The sequence below is a fragment of the Hyla sarda genome, chromosome 2, assembly GCF_029499605.1.
Source record: "Hyla sarda isolate aHylSar1 chromosome 2, aHylSar1.hap1, whole genome shotgun sequence".
NCBI lineage: Eukaryota > Metazoa > Chordata > Amphibia > Anura > Hylidae > Hyla > Hyla sarda.
Genome location: NC_079190.1, coordinates 488,449,871 through 488,467,786, shown reverse-complemented (window position 1 = coordinate 488,467,786; position 17,916 = coordinate 488,449,871). Strand labels below are relative to the sequence as shown.

Sequence of the window (17,916 nt, the reverse complement as noted above, 5' to 3'; positions counted from 1 at the left end):
TATACAGTATAAATCTGTTGATACTTTTTGACATGATACCAAAATGTCCAAATAAATAATACTGCTATATACTGCACAGTTTATAGATGCCGTGCTCCTAAGAATTTAGTGACTGTTTAAACAGTGCCTTCAATAAAGAACCTTCTTATAGAAAGCCAAATACGCAGTTCCTCCAATGCATGGTGTTCCTGCCATACACAGTGCCACAAAAAAATAGTGCTAAATACATGTTGTTCCCAATATAGTATTATACTCAGTGCCACCAAAAATAATGCCATATACACAATGGCCCTTATTTACGAAGAGTGTTGTGTAGGTTTCGTTGTGGGTTTTAACCCCTTCAGGACCAAGCCCATTTTGGCCTTAAAGGAGTACTCCGGTGTACACTTTTTTCATGTTATCCCGTCCCGGCTGCAAAATAAAAGAAAACGCACTTTCTCTTACCTGCCAACGAGCCCCCGGAGCTCCGGTACACTCCGGTACAGGTGTTCGGTCCCCGGGCTGTATTCTTCTTACTTCCTGTTAGCCCGGCATGTCACACGGAGCTTCAGCCTATCACTGGCCGCAGCGATGTCCCGCCTCAGCTGGTGATAGGCTGAAGCTCCGTGTGACATGCCGGGCTAAGAGGAAGTAAGAAGAATACAGCCCGGGCACCGAACACCTGTACCGGATCTCCGGGGGCTCGTTGGCAGGTAAGATAAAGTGCGTTTTCTTTTATTTTGCAGCCCGGACGGGATAAAAGGAAAAAAGTGTGCACCGGAGTATTCCTTTAAGAACCAGAGTGTTATTTGAACATCTGACCACTGTCACTTTAAACATTAATAACTCTGGAATGCTTTTAGTTATCATTCTGATTCCGAGACTGTTTTTTCGTGACATATTTTACTTTAATATAGTGGTAAATTTTTGTGGTAACTTGCATCCTTTCTTGATGAAAAATCCGTAAATTTGATGAAAAATTTGAAAATTTTGCATTTGTCTAACTTTGAAGCTTTCTGCTTGTAAGGAAAATGGATATTACGAATACATTTTTTTTGGATTCACATATACAATATGTCTACTTTATGTTTGCATCATAAAATTGACAAGTTTTTACTTTTGGAAGACATCAGAGGGCTTCAAAGTTCAGCAGCAATTTTCCAATTTTTCACAAAATTTTCAAACTCGATATTTTTCAGGGACCAGTTCAGTTTTGAAGTGGATTTGAAGGGTCTTCATATTAGAAATACCCCATAAATGACCCCATTATAAAAACTACACCTCCCGAAGTATTCAAAATGACATTCAGTCAGTGTTTTAACCCTTTAGGTGTTTCACAGGAATAGCAGCAAAGTGAAGGAGAAAATTCAAAATCTTCATTTTTTACACTCGCATGTTCTTGTAGACCCAATTTTCGAATTTTTGCAAGTGGTAAAAAGGAGAAAATGTTTACTTGTATTTGTAACCCAATTTCTCTCGAGTAAGGACATACCTCATATGTCTATGTAAAGTGTTCGGCGGGCGTTAGAGGGCTCAGAAGGGAAGGAGCGACCGGGGGATTTTGGAGAGTACGTTTTTCTGAAATGGTTTTTGGGGGGCATGTTGCATTTAGGAAGCCCCTATGGTGCCAGAACAGCAAAAAAAAAAAAAACACGGCATACCATTTTGGAAACTAGACCCCCTCGGGGAATGTAACATGGGATAAAGTGAGCCTTAATACCCCACAGGTGTTTCATGACTTTTGCAAATGTAAAAAAAAAAAAAAAAAAAAACATTTTTACCTAAAATGCTTGTTTTCACAAAAATTTTACATTTTTAAAAAGGGTAATAGCAGAAAATACCCCTCAAAATTTGAAGCCCAATTTTTCCCGATTCAGAAAACACCCCATATGGGGGTGAAAAGTGCTCTGCTGGTCGCACTACAGGTCTCAGAAGAGAAGTAGTCACATTTGGCTTTTTGGAAGCAAATTTTGCTCTGGGGGCATGCCGCACTTAGGAAGCCCCTATGGTGCCAGGACAGCAAAAAAAAAAAAAACACATGGCATACCATTTTGGAAACTAGACCCCTCGGGGAACGTAACAAGGGGTTAAGTGAACCTTTATACCCCACAGGTGTTTCACGACTTTTGCATATGTAAAAAAATAAAATAAATTTTTACTTAAAATGCTTGTTTTCCCAAACATTTTACATTTTTAAAAAGGGTAAAAGCAGAAAATACCCCTCCAAAATTCGTAACACAATTTCTCCCGAGTACGGCGATACCCCATATGTGACCCTAAACTGTTGCCTTGAAATACGACAGGGCTCCAAAGTGAGACCGCCATGCGCATTTGAGGCCTAAATTAGGGCCTTGCATAGGGGTGGACATAGGGGAATTCTACGCAAATGATTCCCAAACAGGGTGCCTCCAGTTGTTGCAAAACTCCCAGCATGCCTGGACAGTCAACAGCTGTCCGACAATACTGGGAGTTGTTGTTTTGCAACAGCTGGAAGCTCCGTTTTGGAAACAGTGGAATACCAGCGCTTTCATTTTTATTGGGGAGGGGAGGGGGGCTGTGTAGGGGTATGTGTATATGTAGTGTTTTTAACTTTTTATTTTATTTTTTGTTAGTGTAGTGTAGTGTTATTAGGGTACAGTCACACGGGCGGGGGTTCACAGTAGTTTCTCGTTGGCAGTTTGAGCTGCGGCAGAAAATTTGCCGCAGCTCAAACTTGCAGCCGGATACTTACTGTAAACCTCCGCCCATGTGAGTGTACCCTGTACATTCACATTGGGGGGGAGAAACATCCAGCTGTTGCAAAACTACAACTCCCAGCATGCGCTGACAGACTGTACATGCTGAGAGTTTTAGTTTTGCAACAGCTGTAGGCACACTGGTTATGTATCACTGAGTTTGTGACCTAACTCAGTGTTCACAACCAGTGTGCCTCCAGCTGTTGCAAAACTACAACTCCCAGCATGTACGGTGCATGGTGTACGGTGACTGCTGAGAGTTGTAGTTTGCAACAGCTGGAGGCACACCGGTCGTGAAACACTGAGTTAGGTAAAAAAAAAACTCTGAGTTTCACAACCATTGTGCCTTCAGCTGTTGCAAAACTACAACTCTCAGCAGTCACCAACAGCCAATGGGCATGCTGGGAGTTGTAGATATGCAACCAGCAGATGCACCACTACAACTCCCAGCATGCACTTTAGCTGTTTGTGCAAACTGGGAGTTGTAGTTATACAACAGCTGAAGGAACACTTTTCCATAGAAAAAATGTGCCTCCAGCTGTTGCAAAACCATAAGTCCCAGTATGCCCATAAGGGAATGCTGGGAGTTGTGGTTGTCTGCCTCCTGCTGTTGCATAACTACAGCTCCCAGCATGCCCTTTTTGCATGCTGGGAGCTGTTGCTAAGCAATAGCAGGAGGCTGTCACTCACCTCCTGCTTCTGCTCCGGGACACAGGTCAGTCCCTCGCCGCTCCGCCGCCGCCGCTCCTGGGGCCCCGATCCGAACATTGACGCCAGGGATCGGGGTCCCCAGCTCCCGGGGTCCACGTCCCGCACCCGCTCACGTCCTCCGGAAGAGGGGTTTAGCGGGTGCGGGAGTGACACCTGCAGCAGGTGCCCTGATTGGTCGGCCGGTAAACCGGCCGACGAATCAGGGCGATCGTGAGGTGGCACCAGTGCCACCTCACCCCTGCTGGCTATGGCCCCGATCAGCCAGTAATTCCGGGTCACCGGGTCACTGGAGACCTGATTGACCCGGAATCACCGCAGATCGCTGGACTGAATTGTCCAGCGATCTGCGGCCATCGCCGACATGGGGGGGGCATAATGACCCCCCTGGGCGATATGCCGGGATGATTGCTGAACGATTTCAGCAGGCATCCGGCTCCGGTCCCCAACCGGCTAGCGGTGGGGACCAGAATTCCCACGGGCGTATGGATACGCCCTCGGTCCTTAAGGACTCGGAATGCAGGGCGTATCCATACGCCCTATGTCCTGAAGAGGTTAATTCCCTATAATTTATTTTCCTCGGTATTTACTAAGGTTTCCCTACATTTTCCACTTTCCCTACACTTTGCTTTTTTTACACATGTTCTGATCTGTCGGGTTTTCTTCAGCTGAAATCCACCACATTTTCTGTGGAAACCTTAGTAAATATGTTGTTTTTTTTGTGAAAATGTCGGGAATACGCCCCTTTTTTGTGACCACGCCCCCTTCCCCGACAGCCACGCTCCTTTCTTGGGTTTTCTTAGCAAAATGGAGAGTCAGTCGGGGTTCTTTCATTTCCAGTGCAAATTCTGGCGCAGACAGAAGCTTTGGCGCAATGCGCCATAATCTGGCGCACAACCTGACAAAACATGTCGGGTTTGCAATAGTAAATGGGGGCCAATGTTTGGAAAAAAAATTCCATACTGAGTGCCACAAAAATAGTGACATATACAAGATGTATCATACACATAGTGCCAAACAAAATAGTGCCATATACATGGTGTTTGGGAAAATAGTGCCATACCCAGTGCCCTAAAAATAGTTTAATATACAGTACATGGTGTTCCTAAAAATTGGGCCATATCTAGTGCTATCAAAATAGGGCTATATACATTGCATTGGTGAATATAGTGGCAAACACAATGACACAAAGCTATATACTTATATTTTGTTCACAAAATAGTATCATACACATAGTGCCATATACCATACATGATGTACCTGAAAATAGTGCCATATGCTGTTCCCAAGAATAATTCCATACACAGTGCCACCTAAATAGCGCCATATACATGATGTACCTGAAAATAAGGCCATATACAGTGCCCTTAAAAATAGTACGGTATTTATTGTGTTCCCAATATTGGGTCAAATACATAGCATACCTGACAATAGTGCCATATACCTTGCCCTAAAAACAGTGCAGTATACATAGGTATATATAGCTCCAAACACAATGCCACAAAAATAGTGCTGTATACTTTGTGTTAAAAAACACATCATACCCATAGTGCCACCAAAAAAAGTGCCATATACCATACATGATGTACCAGAAAATAGTGCCATATATATTGCCATAAAACATTGTGCAGTATACATGGTGTTCTCCAAAATACTGTCATATACATTATGTACTTGATAATAGTGACATATACAGTGCAGTATAAATGGAGTTCCCAAAAAATAGTGCCATAGCAACACCAAAATCATTCCGTATACATGGTATCACTAAAAATAGAGCCATACCTAGTGCTACCAAAATAGAGCCATACCTAGTGCTACCAAAATAGGGCCATATACTTGGCATCCCTAAATATAGTTCCAAATACAATGCTGCAAAAATATTTCCATATACTTGGTGTTCAAAAAAATAGCATAATAAAATAGTGCCATATACCGTACATGATGTACCCGAAAATAGTGCCATAAACAGACAGAACTTAAAAAGAATTTGGAAATATCTTTGCAATCTCCAAACCTCCAGTGAATGGAAACATTCTTGTTTATATTTAGATGCAAAACTTCCTCCTGACCTTGTTAAAGGGGTAGTCCAGTGGTGAAAAACGTATCCCCTATCCTGCGATCTCTCTGTACAGGGCCCCGGCTCTCCGGCCAGATAGCGGGTGTCGACCTCCGCACAAAGGGGCGGAAGACACGCCCCCTCAATACATCACTATGGCAGAGTCGGAGATTGCCGAAGGCAGCGCTTCGGCTCTGCCATAGAGTTGTATTGAGGGGGCGTGTCGGCCGCCGCTTCGTGCGGAGGTCGACACGCCCCCTTCCCGCGGGCTGTCGGGTCTCCGTACAGGAGATCGCAGGGGGCCCCAGCGGTCGGACCCCCCGCGATCTCAAACTTATCCCCTATCCTTAGGATAGGGGATAAGTTGTTAACCACTGGACTACTCCTTTAAGTCCCCACAGCTGAGAGTTTGTTACAGTGTATTAGTCTAGGAAATCCTTTGTCAGCTAAGCGCAGCAGTATGCAGAATACTTATACCTGCAGTGAAACATTGAAACAAACCAACAAACACTGAGACCCCTGATAACATTCCTTTATTACCTCATTGTGACTTCAAATGCAAGTTGATGTTTTAGGGTAGGGTCTCACTGAGCGGAAAAATACACTGTGGATGTGCCAACAGCAGTCACAAGAGCGAGCTCCCTGCTGCGCCTGGGTAGCTCTGTGTGTCTGTTCATTGCGGCGGATTTCCCATCGGCAGTCATGAGCGAACAAACAGAGTTACCCAGTTGCAGCATGGAGCTCACTTTTGTGACTGCCATCAGCGTATCCTACAGATGTGCTTCGTGTGACCCTACCTTTAATCCTTTGGTCCAAGAGCTCCACCATGTGCTGTGTACACTATATCCTACTATACACTATATCACCAATCGCAAGAACTTTTTCAATCCACCAATAAGTTTCCCCTGCAATACCATGCCTAGCCACATGGTGCGCTGTTATGAAACAATAGATTTTAAAGCACCACCTAGTGGTGGAATTGTCCAGTTTGGCTTTACTTTTGACATGACGGTATTTTAGGTTTTAAAACAAGATCCTTATATAACTTTTCTTGTCCATAGATATAGATGATCACTGAAGAGCACAGCTTTAGGAGAGAATATTGTGGTGTGTTATGTAAAAAATTCACTGCAAACTGATACAGTGATCCCTCAACTTACAATGGCCTCAACATACAATAGTTTCAACATACAATGGTCTTTTCTGGACCATTGTAACTTGAAACCAGACTCAACATACAATGTTATGGACAGTCCAGATCTGTGAAATGTGTCAATACTCGGAAGAACCGACCAATCAGAATGGACATTTTACTGGTAAAACTCCTGTATTACTGAAGTGCATGCACTGACTGGCTGGTAGCGCCCCCTACAGTACAGGGAGGTATTACATGTTCTGTACTATGCTTTACCTGTGCCAGGGTTAGCTGCTCCTTTGAACACCAGGTGAGGGCGGCTCCATGTTACTTTTTTAGGACATTGTGTATTCTGTACAAAACCCTGAAGAAGTTCCTGTCCTCTACATAGACCAGCATTTCCCACCCTGGGTGCCTCCAGCAGTTGCAAAACTACAACTCCCAGCATGCCCGGACAGCCGAAGGCTGTCCGAGCATGCTGGGAGTTGTAGTTTTGCAACCGCTGGAGACACCCTGGTTGGGAAATGCTGACATAGACAGTGATTACAGCTCCCAGCAGATCTTTCTTACTTTTATATGTAAGGATTTGCTTTATCTGTATTAGTTATCTACTTATTTTTCTTTAATCCTCACTTTTTCCTATTTTTGGGTGACATTTTGGTGGCTTCAGAACCAATTTTTTTTTTTTTAAATATAGATAGTAAAATAGAAAACTGTATGGAGTTCTGCCTGGAGTTGTGTCTTGTTTTACAACTTAGACCTGGAGCAAATCCCCATAAGCAAATGTCTCCTGCTCTGGACAGTTCCTGATACGGACAGAGGTGGCAGCAGAGAGCACAGCAAGCCCTATGGACATAGGCAAAAAAGACTAAAGCTGTCCCATTGATATGAATGGGAGAGGTTTCTTGCCACACTCTATGACCTTAGCAGAGGCCATTCTACACTACAGGGAGGGGGAAGCTGATCTACGAGCAACAGCTGTTGTGTGTACCTCTGCTATCTATATACGTAATCCTGTCTGTGATAATAAGGAGGAGGGGACTGCTGTGAAGTGATCAGGAAGTCTCAGCTCAGTTTTAGGCCTAGTGGCCAGAATCGGAACTGCAAGATTTCAGCATTTTTTTTTTATATATAGATAGTAAAATGGAAAATTGTATGGAGTTCTGCCTGGTAAACAATAAACTGAATGGAGTTCTGCCTCTAGTTGTTTCTTTATTACAACTCAGACCCAGCAGCTCAGTCCCATTCAAGTGTTTGCGATTGAGCTGCAATACCTGGGACAACCACTACTAACTGTACGGAGCTGTGCTCCAACGAGCGCCACACCAGTTCCAATCAGCTGGATAGGAGGTCGGGATTGGAGGTCGAGATAGGAGGTCGAGTTAGGAGGTCGGGATAGGAGGTCGGGATATGAGGACGGGATAGGAGGTAGGGATAGGAGGCCGGAATAGGAGGACTTGATAGGTGGTTGGGATAGGAGGTTGGGATAGGAGGTCGGGATAGGAGGTCGTGATAGGAGGTCGGGATAGGAGGACGGGATAGGAGGTCGGGATAGGAGGTCGGGATAGGAGGTCGGGATAGGAGGTCGGGATAGGAGGTCGGGATAGGAGGTCGGGATAGAAGGACGGGATAGGAGGACGGGATAGGAGGTCGGGATAGAAGGACGGGATAGGATGACGGGATAGGAGGTCGTGATTGGAGGTTGAAATAGGAAGTTGAGATAGGAGGAGGGGATAGGAGGTCGGGATAGGAGGTTTTGATAGGAAGTCGAGATAGGAGGAGGGGATAGGAGGTTGGGATAGGAGGTTGGGGTATGAGGACGGGATGTGGGGTTGGGATATGACAACAATATATGGGGATGGGATATGAAGTCAAAAGCTTCCTCCTTTGTTGATTTTCCTCCCCTACAAGGATGAGGAAGAAAAAAACCGGCAACGCCGGGTACTCAGCTAGTCTATATATAAACAGTGAAACCACTTTAGGACAACAACTCAAAATGTAAATAAAAGTGGCCCTTTATGGAAGTGGTCTTCTTAAAGAATTCATAAATGGTGGAACAGAAAATCTGTCACAGGATATCTGGTCTGGACAAGGGGGCGCTCTGCTCAAAGGGGTGGAGAGTTTTCACTGTATTTCCAATCACTTCCCACTCTTCAGAGGAAAGGTCTGAATCATGTCCTGTTCCAAGAACTGTGTTACAGACCTGATGACCTGATGGAGAAGGATTCATTTACTGAACTGTTGGTGAAAGTCCCTACAACATCTGATATTGACATCTGGTCATGAAGAGGACATCTTACAGTTCAACGACTACGTGAGCAATGAGTTTGATAAACATTAAATGGGTTCTCTTCAGTAAAAAAAAAAAAAAAGTTTTTACATCAATTGGTGCCTGAAAATTACACAGATTAGTAAATTACTTCTATTTAAAAATCTTAATCCTCCCAGTACTTATCAGCTGCTGTATTTCTTTCTGAATTTCCTTTCTGTCTGATCACAGTGCTCTCTGCTGACACCTCTGTCCATGTCAGCAACTGTCCAGAGCAGGAGAAAATCCCCATGGCATACATATGCTGCTCTGCATAGTTTCTCACACGGACAGAGGTGGCAGCAGAGAGCACTGTGGTCTGACTGTAAAAGAACCACACAACTTCCTCTGGGGCATACAGCAGCTGATAAGTACTGGAAGGATTAAGGTTTTTATATTTAAGTAATTTACAAAAAAAAAATGTCATCCTGAGTACCCCATTTAGGGGTTATCCTGAGACAAAAATGTATTACAAATGTCCTAAAAAAATAACCAATACTTACCTGGTCCCTGTTCCTCTCTACTTCATCCTGCTTTTATGTCTTCCCTACCATGCACCAACTGCCTGCTCTGCCAATCACAGGCTGAGGCAGGCCTGCTCTGTGGCCAAAAATTGGCTGAATTGTCAGTTCCTGTAGTTTTGTGACATTATCTGAAAAAGGCAGAAGCAGCGATACAGGCCATACCAATGCAGTAGAGCTTAGGTCTCCAAATTGTGAACCTCCTGCTACTGCAAAACAACAATTCCCAGCATGCCTGGACAGCCAACGGCTGTCCAGGCATACTGGGAGTTGTTGTTTTGCAACATCAGGAGATCCACAGTTTGGAGACTGCAGTAAAGCAAAGTTGTAGTTTTGCAACATCGAAAGGTCCACAGTTTGGAGATTGCAGTAAAACAAATATGGTGTCCCGGTACCGTATTGCATACAGTACCTTGTGTGGTGGTGCCCAAAGTCAGAGTAACTACGCTCAGGTAGGGTCCCCCAGGTGGGACAGCCCCTAGTCGCCTCTTCTCTACTCTGATTCTATACTGTTAATATATGTATACATTTCGTAATAATGTGTATTTAATATAATGTATAGTACTTACCTTGTTTTGCGTCGCAGGACCTTCGGTCATGTGACCATGTTAATATCCTCTATGGTATGCTGGAGGACCTTTGGAAGTCCTTGGGTCACGTGTTGCCCATAATCCTTTGTAATGGTGATTGACACAAGTATTGGACCAATTAGCACTAGTCCAGCCCCTGCCCATATAAGGGAGCTGTAACCAATTATCGCTCTCTTGGGTTGCTGCTCTCGTGGATGCCGGATTAGCAGGACGAATCTGCTCAACTTGCCAAGACACGCTAGGCCTGAAAAACCTACCGGTATCAGCGGAACTTAAACCGTGAGTGCTAAACTACCCCCGCTAAAGCTAATGTGACTACTGGACCGCAACTAAATCCCCTAAATCCAGTGGAATAGCGCATATTACCCTAAAGACTCTAAATTGCTAAAGTCCCAACCTTTGTCAATCTCCAAAGAAAGCTTGCATGTATAGCAACTGTTAAGTTTATGAAGCTTGCATAAAATCAGCAGTTAAAGTTACAACTGTTTCAGCAAACTCTCTGGTTGTGGACATTCTATTATTATCTACCTCCCTATCGCTCTTGGGAAGGGTGGCGGTAGGACGAGCATTACTGAGAAGCCCTCACTCTAGCGTCACGAATAGCAAGGGTTAACCAGACACCCTTTAGTAACCGCACAGCTACACTCCCCATACCCTACTCCCCCAGGCTATCACACAAAGTTGTAGTTTTGCACCATCGGGAGGTCCACAGTTTTGAGACTGCAGTAAAGCAAAGTTGTAGTTTATTTTGGTAGGTGAGCCATCGTTTTAGCCCTGGTCCGGATGAGACATATACCATGCCTCATTTGTGTGGTGTGGCCCGTTATGGGCCTTTTGAAGTGGTTTTAATTTATTTTTCTGTGTCTGTCATTATTGTTGTTTTTTCTGCTATGTTAACCCCTTAAGGACCGGAGGTTTTTCCGTTTTTGCATTTTCGTTTTTTGCTCCTTGTCTTTAAAAAATCATAACTCTTTCAAATTTACACCTAAAAATCCATATGATGGCTTATTTTTTTGCGCCACCAATTCTACTTTGTAATGACGTCAGTCATTTTGCCCAAAAATCTATGGTGAAGCGGGAAAAAAAATCATTGTGCGACAAAATTGAAAAAAAAAACGCTGTTTTGTAACTTTTGGGGGCTTCCGTTTCTACGTAGTACATTTTTCGGTAAAAATGACACCTGATATGTATTCTGTAGGTCCATACGATTAAAATGATCCCCTACTTATATAGGTTTGATTTTGTCGGACTTCTGGAAAAAATCATAACTACATGCAGGAAAATTAATACGTTTAAAATTGTCATCTTCTGACTCCTATAACTTTTTTATTTTTCCGTGTATGGGGCGGTATGAGGGCTCATTTTTTGCGCCATGATCTGAAGTTTTTAACGGTACCATTTTTGCATTGATAGGACTTATTGATCAAAATGATATAAAAAGTGACCAAAAATGCACTATTTTGGACTTTGGAATTTTTTTGCGCGCACGCCATTGACCGAGCGGTTTAATTAATGATATATTTTTATAATTCGGACATTTCCGCACGCGGTGATACCACATATGTTTATTTTTATTTTTATTTACACTGTGTTTTTTTTTTATTGGAAAAGGGGGGTGATTCAAACTTTTAATAGGGGAGGAGTTAAATGATCTTTATTCACTTTTTTTTTTCACTTTTTTTTTGCAGTGTTATAGGTCCCATAGGGACCTATAACACTGCACACACTGATCTTCTATGTTGATCACTGGTTTCTCATAAGAAACCAGTGATCAACGATTCTGCCGGATGACTGCTCAGGCCTGGATCTCAGGCACTGAGCAGTCATTCGGCGATCGGACAGCGAGGAGGCAGGAAGGGGCCCTCCCGCTGTCCTGTCAGCTGTTCGGGATGCCGCGATTAGCCGCGGCTATCCCGAACAGCCCGACTGAGCTAGCCGGGAACTTTCACTTTCACTTTTAGCCGCGCGGCTCAGCTTTGAGCGCGCGGCTAAAGGGTTAATAGCGCGCGGCGCCGCGATCGGCGCTGCGCGCTATTAGAGGCGGGTAACCCCGCGTTATATCAGAAGAGCAGGACCAAGGACGTACCGGTACGTCCTTGGTCCTTAAGGGGTTAATCATGTGCTCCTAATAAAGATTGTTATATTTTTGCATTAATTGAATACCCTCGGTGTGCTTCCAATTGTACATTATTTCTGGGTTTGTTGTAAGTTGTAGTTGCAACATCGGGAGGTCCACAGTTTGGAGACTGCAGTAAAGCAAAGTTGTAGTTTTGCAACATCGGGAGACCCACAGTTTGGAGACTGCAGTAAAGCAAAGTTGTAGTTTTGCAACACCGAGAGGTCCACAGTTTGGAGACTGCAGTAAAGCAAAGTTGTAGTTTTGCAACATCGGGAGATCCACAGTTTTGAGACTGCAGTAAAGCAAAGTTGTAGTTTTGCAACACCGAGAGGTCCACAGTTTGGAGACTGCAGTCAAGCAAAGTTGTAGTTTTGCAACATCGAGAGGTCCACAGTTTGGAGACTGCAGTAAAGCAAAGTTGCAGTTTTGCAACATCGGGAGGTCCACAGTTTTGAGACTGCAGTACAGCAAGGGCGGGGTTGGAGGGTCAGCTGAGAACAAAACTGTATGGTCGCTTTCAATCGCTGTACACCATCCCTTGATAGGCCTCTGCCTTCCAAACATCACACTCAAGTCAAAAACATTTTAATCCTGTAACGTTCCATAGATTTATTGGATTTTAGAACATTGTGTATTCTGGTTATAGTACGACCACTACTCGATGGTGTAATGTCCCAGTACCGGATATCCTTCTGTACAGTACTTTGGCCCTGTCAGGTTGAGACCCTCTGTGTCCTAGGGCCTCTCCTGCAGTGTCTCCCCCATAGTAGTAAGTCTAATGTTATGTATGGTGTTGTAAATATAGAGCATAATGTTATGTATAGTGCTGTAAATATAGTGCATAATGTTATAGGTATATAAATGTTATAGGTATATAAATGTTATAGGTATATAAATGTTATAGGTATATAAAGTATAAAGGACCTTTAAGGACCTTTAGAGGTATCACCTGTTATGTTCACATGATGTGTTATGTTACCCAGAGAGCACCAGTGACCACCTGACCTGCAGCTTGACCTATGGGTTTCTTGATCAGCCCCCCTTTCCGTGTTACTGGTAGACTCTCTTGGATTCTTGCCTAGCTGTGAAGACTATAACAACTGTCTGACCTCAGTAAAGCTACCGTTAACCCTTACCTGGTCTTGGACTATTATTGTCCTGCCTAACCTTGGGATAGCGATGCTACTGTTCGGGTGGTTACCGGAAAAACCACTCTGGCGTCATGAACATTAGGGGTTGATAACACCTTGCTCCTGGGCTATACCATCTGCCCCATCTACCTACACCACAACTTTGGCGTCACCACAATGGTTTCCCTGAAATATCAAAAAAGTTTTCTTACTAAAATCAATTGACATATCACGTAAAAATGTGTCCAACCCACCAATCCTGACCATGTGGGCGCCTAGTTCTTTTTCCCATTACCAGGAAAGGTGACCAGGTCCCTCATCATACTTGGGATCGGTGATTGTCTTACTTGGCCCATCTGGTCTACAGAGGAAAAATTCCCTTTTCTCAATGATTTTCTCCAGAATCCCCATTTCTACCGTATATACAGGAATATATTATACACCACTGTATATACGGGAATATATTATACACCATTTCTACTGTATATACGGGAATATATTATACACCATTTCTACTGTATATACAGGAATATATTATACACCATTTCTACTGTATATACAGGAATATATTATACACCACTGTATATACGGGAATATATTATACACCATTTCTACTGTATATACAGGAATATATTATACACCACTGTATATACAGGAATATATTATACACCATTTCTACTGTATATACAGGAATATATTATACACCATTTCTACTGTATATACAGGAATACATTATACACCATTTCTACTGTATATACAGGAATACATTATACACCATTTCTACTGTATATACAGGAATACATTATACACCATTTCTACTGTATATACAGGAATATATTATACACCATTTCTACTGTATATACAGGAATATATTATACACCATTTCTACTGTATATACAGGAATATATTATACACCATTTCTACTGTATATACAGGAATATATTATACACCATTTCTACTGTATATACAGGAATATATTATACACCACTGTATATACAGGAATATATTATACACCATTTCTACTGTATATACAGGAATATATTATACACCACTGTATATACAGGAATATATTATACACCACTGTATATACAGGAATATATTATACACCATTTCTACTGTATATACAGGAATATATTATACACCATTTCTACTGTATATACAGGAATATATTATACACCATTTCTACTGTATATACAGGAATATATTATACACCATTTCTACTGTATATACAGGAATACATTATACGCCATTTCTACTGTATATACAGGAATATATTATACACCATTTCTACTGTATATACAGGAATACATTATACGCCATTTCTACTGTATATACAGGAATATATTATACACCACTGTATATGCAGGAATATATTATACACCATTTCTACTGTATATACAGGAATATATTATACACCACTGTATATGCAGGAATATATTATACACCACTGTATATACAGGAATATATTATACACCATTTCTTCTGTATATACAGGAATATATTATACACCACTGTATATACAGGAATATATTATACACCATTTCTACTGTATATACAGCAATACATTATACACCATTTCTACTGTATATACAGGAATATATTATACACCATTTCTACTGTATATACAGGAATATATTATACACCACTGTATATACAGGAATATATTATACACCATTTCTACTGTATATACAGGAATATATTATACATCATTTCTACTGTATATACAGGAATATATTATACACCACTGTATATACAGGAATATATTATACACCACTGTATATACAGGAATACATTATACACCATTTCTACTGTATATACAGGAATACATTATGCGCCATTTCTACTGTATATACAGGAATATATTATACACCATTTCTACTGTATATACAGGAATATATTATACACCATTTCTACTGTATATACAGGAATATATTATACACCACTGTATATACAGGAATATATTATACACCACTGTATATACAGGAATACATTATACACCATTTCTACTGTATATACAGGAATACATTATGCGCCATTTCTACTGTATATACAGGAATATATTATACACCATTTCTACTGTATATACAGGAATATATTATACACCATTTCTACTGTATATACAGGAATATATTATACACCACTGTATATACAGGAATATATTATACACCACTGTATATACAGGAATACATTATACACCATTTCTACTGTATATACAGGAATACATTATGCGCCATTTCTACTGTATATACAGGAATATATTATACACCATTTCTACTGTATATACAGGAATATATTATACACCACTGTATATACAGGAATATATTATACACCATTTCTACTGTATATACAGGAATACATTATACGCCATTTCTACTGTATATACAGGAATATATTATACAGCACTGTATATACAGGAATATATTATACAATAAGTCACACATAGCAGCGAGATCATGTTCAGTGCTGCACCCAGTTATTAGAATTCTCTGTTCCCTACATAATTCTTTCCAATATGGCAGAACGATTTTACAAGAACATCTGCAATGTTTTTCATTTGTGGAGTATGGAATATTTTTAGCCTTTCTACATCATCTGGTAATGCTGGGAATGGCTTCCTAGGTGTCAGCTGCATGTTACATGTTTCCCATATAACATTGTGGAGTCATTTCTTTGTGGGTCGTAGAAGTGACTAATGGAAAGAGCGGGATGAACTCAGATTTGTGTATTGAGCCATGAACGACCTAAATATTAACACTTTAAAGTGCTATATATATATATATAGTGTAAAGAATATACCCAGGGCTCAAGTCCTGCAGGAACGCATGGGAATGGAGTTCCTGCCCCTTTTTCACAGCAGGAACACTCTTCCCATTAGCAGGAGTCCTGCAGGACCAGTCCTTGAATGAAAATCTTGGGTGAGTTCCCACACTTTTCTTTCCCAGTACTTAACCCCTGAATATAAGTCTCTGCCCAGCATTGGATTGAGGCTTTTTAAGGGTTATCATGGTACACATCGGACATACTAATAAAATATGGTGGGCCCTGTTACAAATCTTTTGTTGCGACCCAGTACAGAATGGACTCATTGGGGGAGATTTATCAAAACCTGTCGAGAGGAAAAGTTGCCCAGTTGCCCATAGCAACCAATCAGATTGCTTCTTTCATTTTTAATAAGGTCTCTGCAAAATGAAAGAAGCGATCTGATTGGTTGCTATGGGCAACTGGGCAACTTTTTCTTGGCACAGGTTTTGATAAATCTCCCCCAATATCTACTAATGTTATGCTATGGTTAATGAATTGTCATTTTCTGTGTACCTGTTGCTTTAAGCCTGTTAAACCTTAGAAACCCTGTTGTTATGGGAGTGTGTATAAGGGGAACCATGTGACCTATCTGCCCAATAGGGATCCTCCAAATCTGCTCCTTATATAGTGTGGTAGGAGTTCAGAGTTCAGATCTAGTTAAGGTACAGTTTGGAGAAGTCTGAAGTGAGTCTGTGAGGTGATTCTGAGGAGGCCTCAAGTCTAATCCTGCAATCACGCATCTGCTGAAGCAAATCCCCTGCACCCAGGTGAATGTCAAGCCTAGCGGTAAGCACTAAAGTCCCGGGGATTCAAGTCAGTCAAGTCCGTCATACAAGTCGCTAAAGTCAAGCGGTGGTTGCCATACAACAAGTCAGTCATACACTGCACAATCAACTACAAGTCCCAGATTTTATCATCTATCCTGCCTCAGTAAAGTCAGTTTTTCTGTAACCTTGCGTCGGAGAACTTATTGCCCCGTGCCTGGCCCAGGAGAAGGTGGCTCAACCTCGGGTGATGTATAGGCTAACTACGCCCTGGCATCACGAAAAGGTTAATTTGCCCATTACCCTCACCCGACGTGAGGAGTCCTGCAGGATCAACCCTTGAGAGGAAATCTTGGGTGAGTTCCCACACTTTTCTTTGCCAGGACTTAACCCCTGAATATACGTTTCTGACCAGCATTGGATTGAGGCTCCTCAGAGAGATGATGGGCCAATTTTTAAGGGTTATCATGGTACACATTGGACATACTAATAAAATATGGTGGGCCCTGTTACAGATTTTTCATCGGGAACCAGGAACCTGAAGTTACGCTTGTAGATTGTTATAGTTTTCCATTTTCATAGTGTGTCAGTATCTTAAAGGTGCAGTCACACCTGGTCCTGGAGCCTATAGCCAGCACTATTCGTTCTATAGACTCTGCTTCAGATTGTGTATTGGTGGAACTATATGCTAGACCTCAGATCTAGACAAAATCTTCTATGGAATTTTCTGATGTCTCCCATAGTTAGGCTCCAGTTTGATCATCTCTAATGAGCTGCGGTGGTTAACCCTTCATCGTCTCTTTAGCAGGGGTCATGCATACTTTCTCAGTGACATAGGAAATCAGGCTTAGCAATCCAAGTTCTTTATGACACGTCCTCATCATTGTCTCCTGGAGACCTCCCCGGCTGCCTCCACATATTTTAACCTCCTGTGGAGTTTTGGGAAGCTTAGACCTACCACAAGCACAGTGTTACAACTTTTACATCTATAGCAACCACCCATGCTTCATCTAGACAACGCACAACATACCTTGTACTGATCCTGAGTCATGGTATTACAGCCCAA

At 42.0% G+C, this 17,916-nt stretch overlaps 1 long non-coding RNA gene across 1 annotated transcript in view; it reads right to left on the bottom strand.

Moving 5' to 3' along the window:
- Positions 1-17,163, bottom strand: part of LOC130357141 (uncharacterized) — a 94,294-nt gene extending 77,131 nt beyond the window's left edge. Inside the window, exons 1-2 of the long non-coding RNA XR_008889119.1 lie at positions 16,600-17,163; positions 13,291-13,470 (exon numbers count right to left, since the gene is read on the bottom strand). This is a non-coding gene — a long non-coding RNA (uncharacterized LOC130357141). The remainder of the gene's footprint in view (positions 1-13,290; positions 13,471-16,599) is intronic.
- Positions 17,164-17,916: the final 753 nt, after the last annotated feature.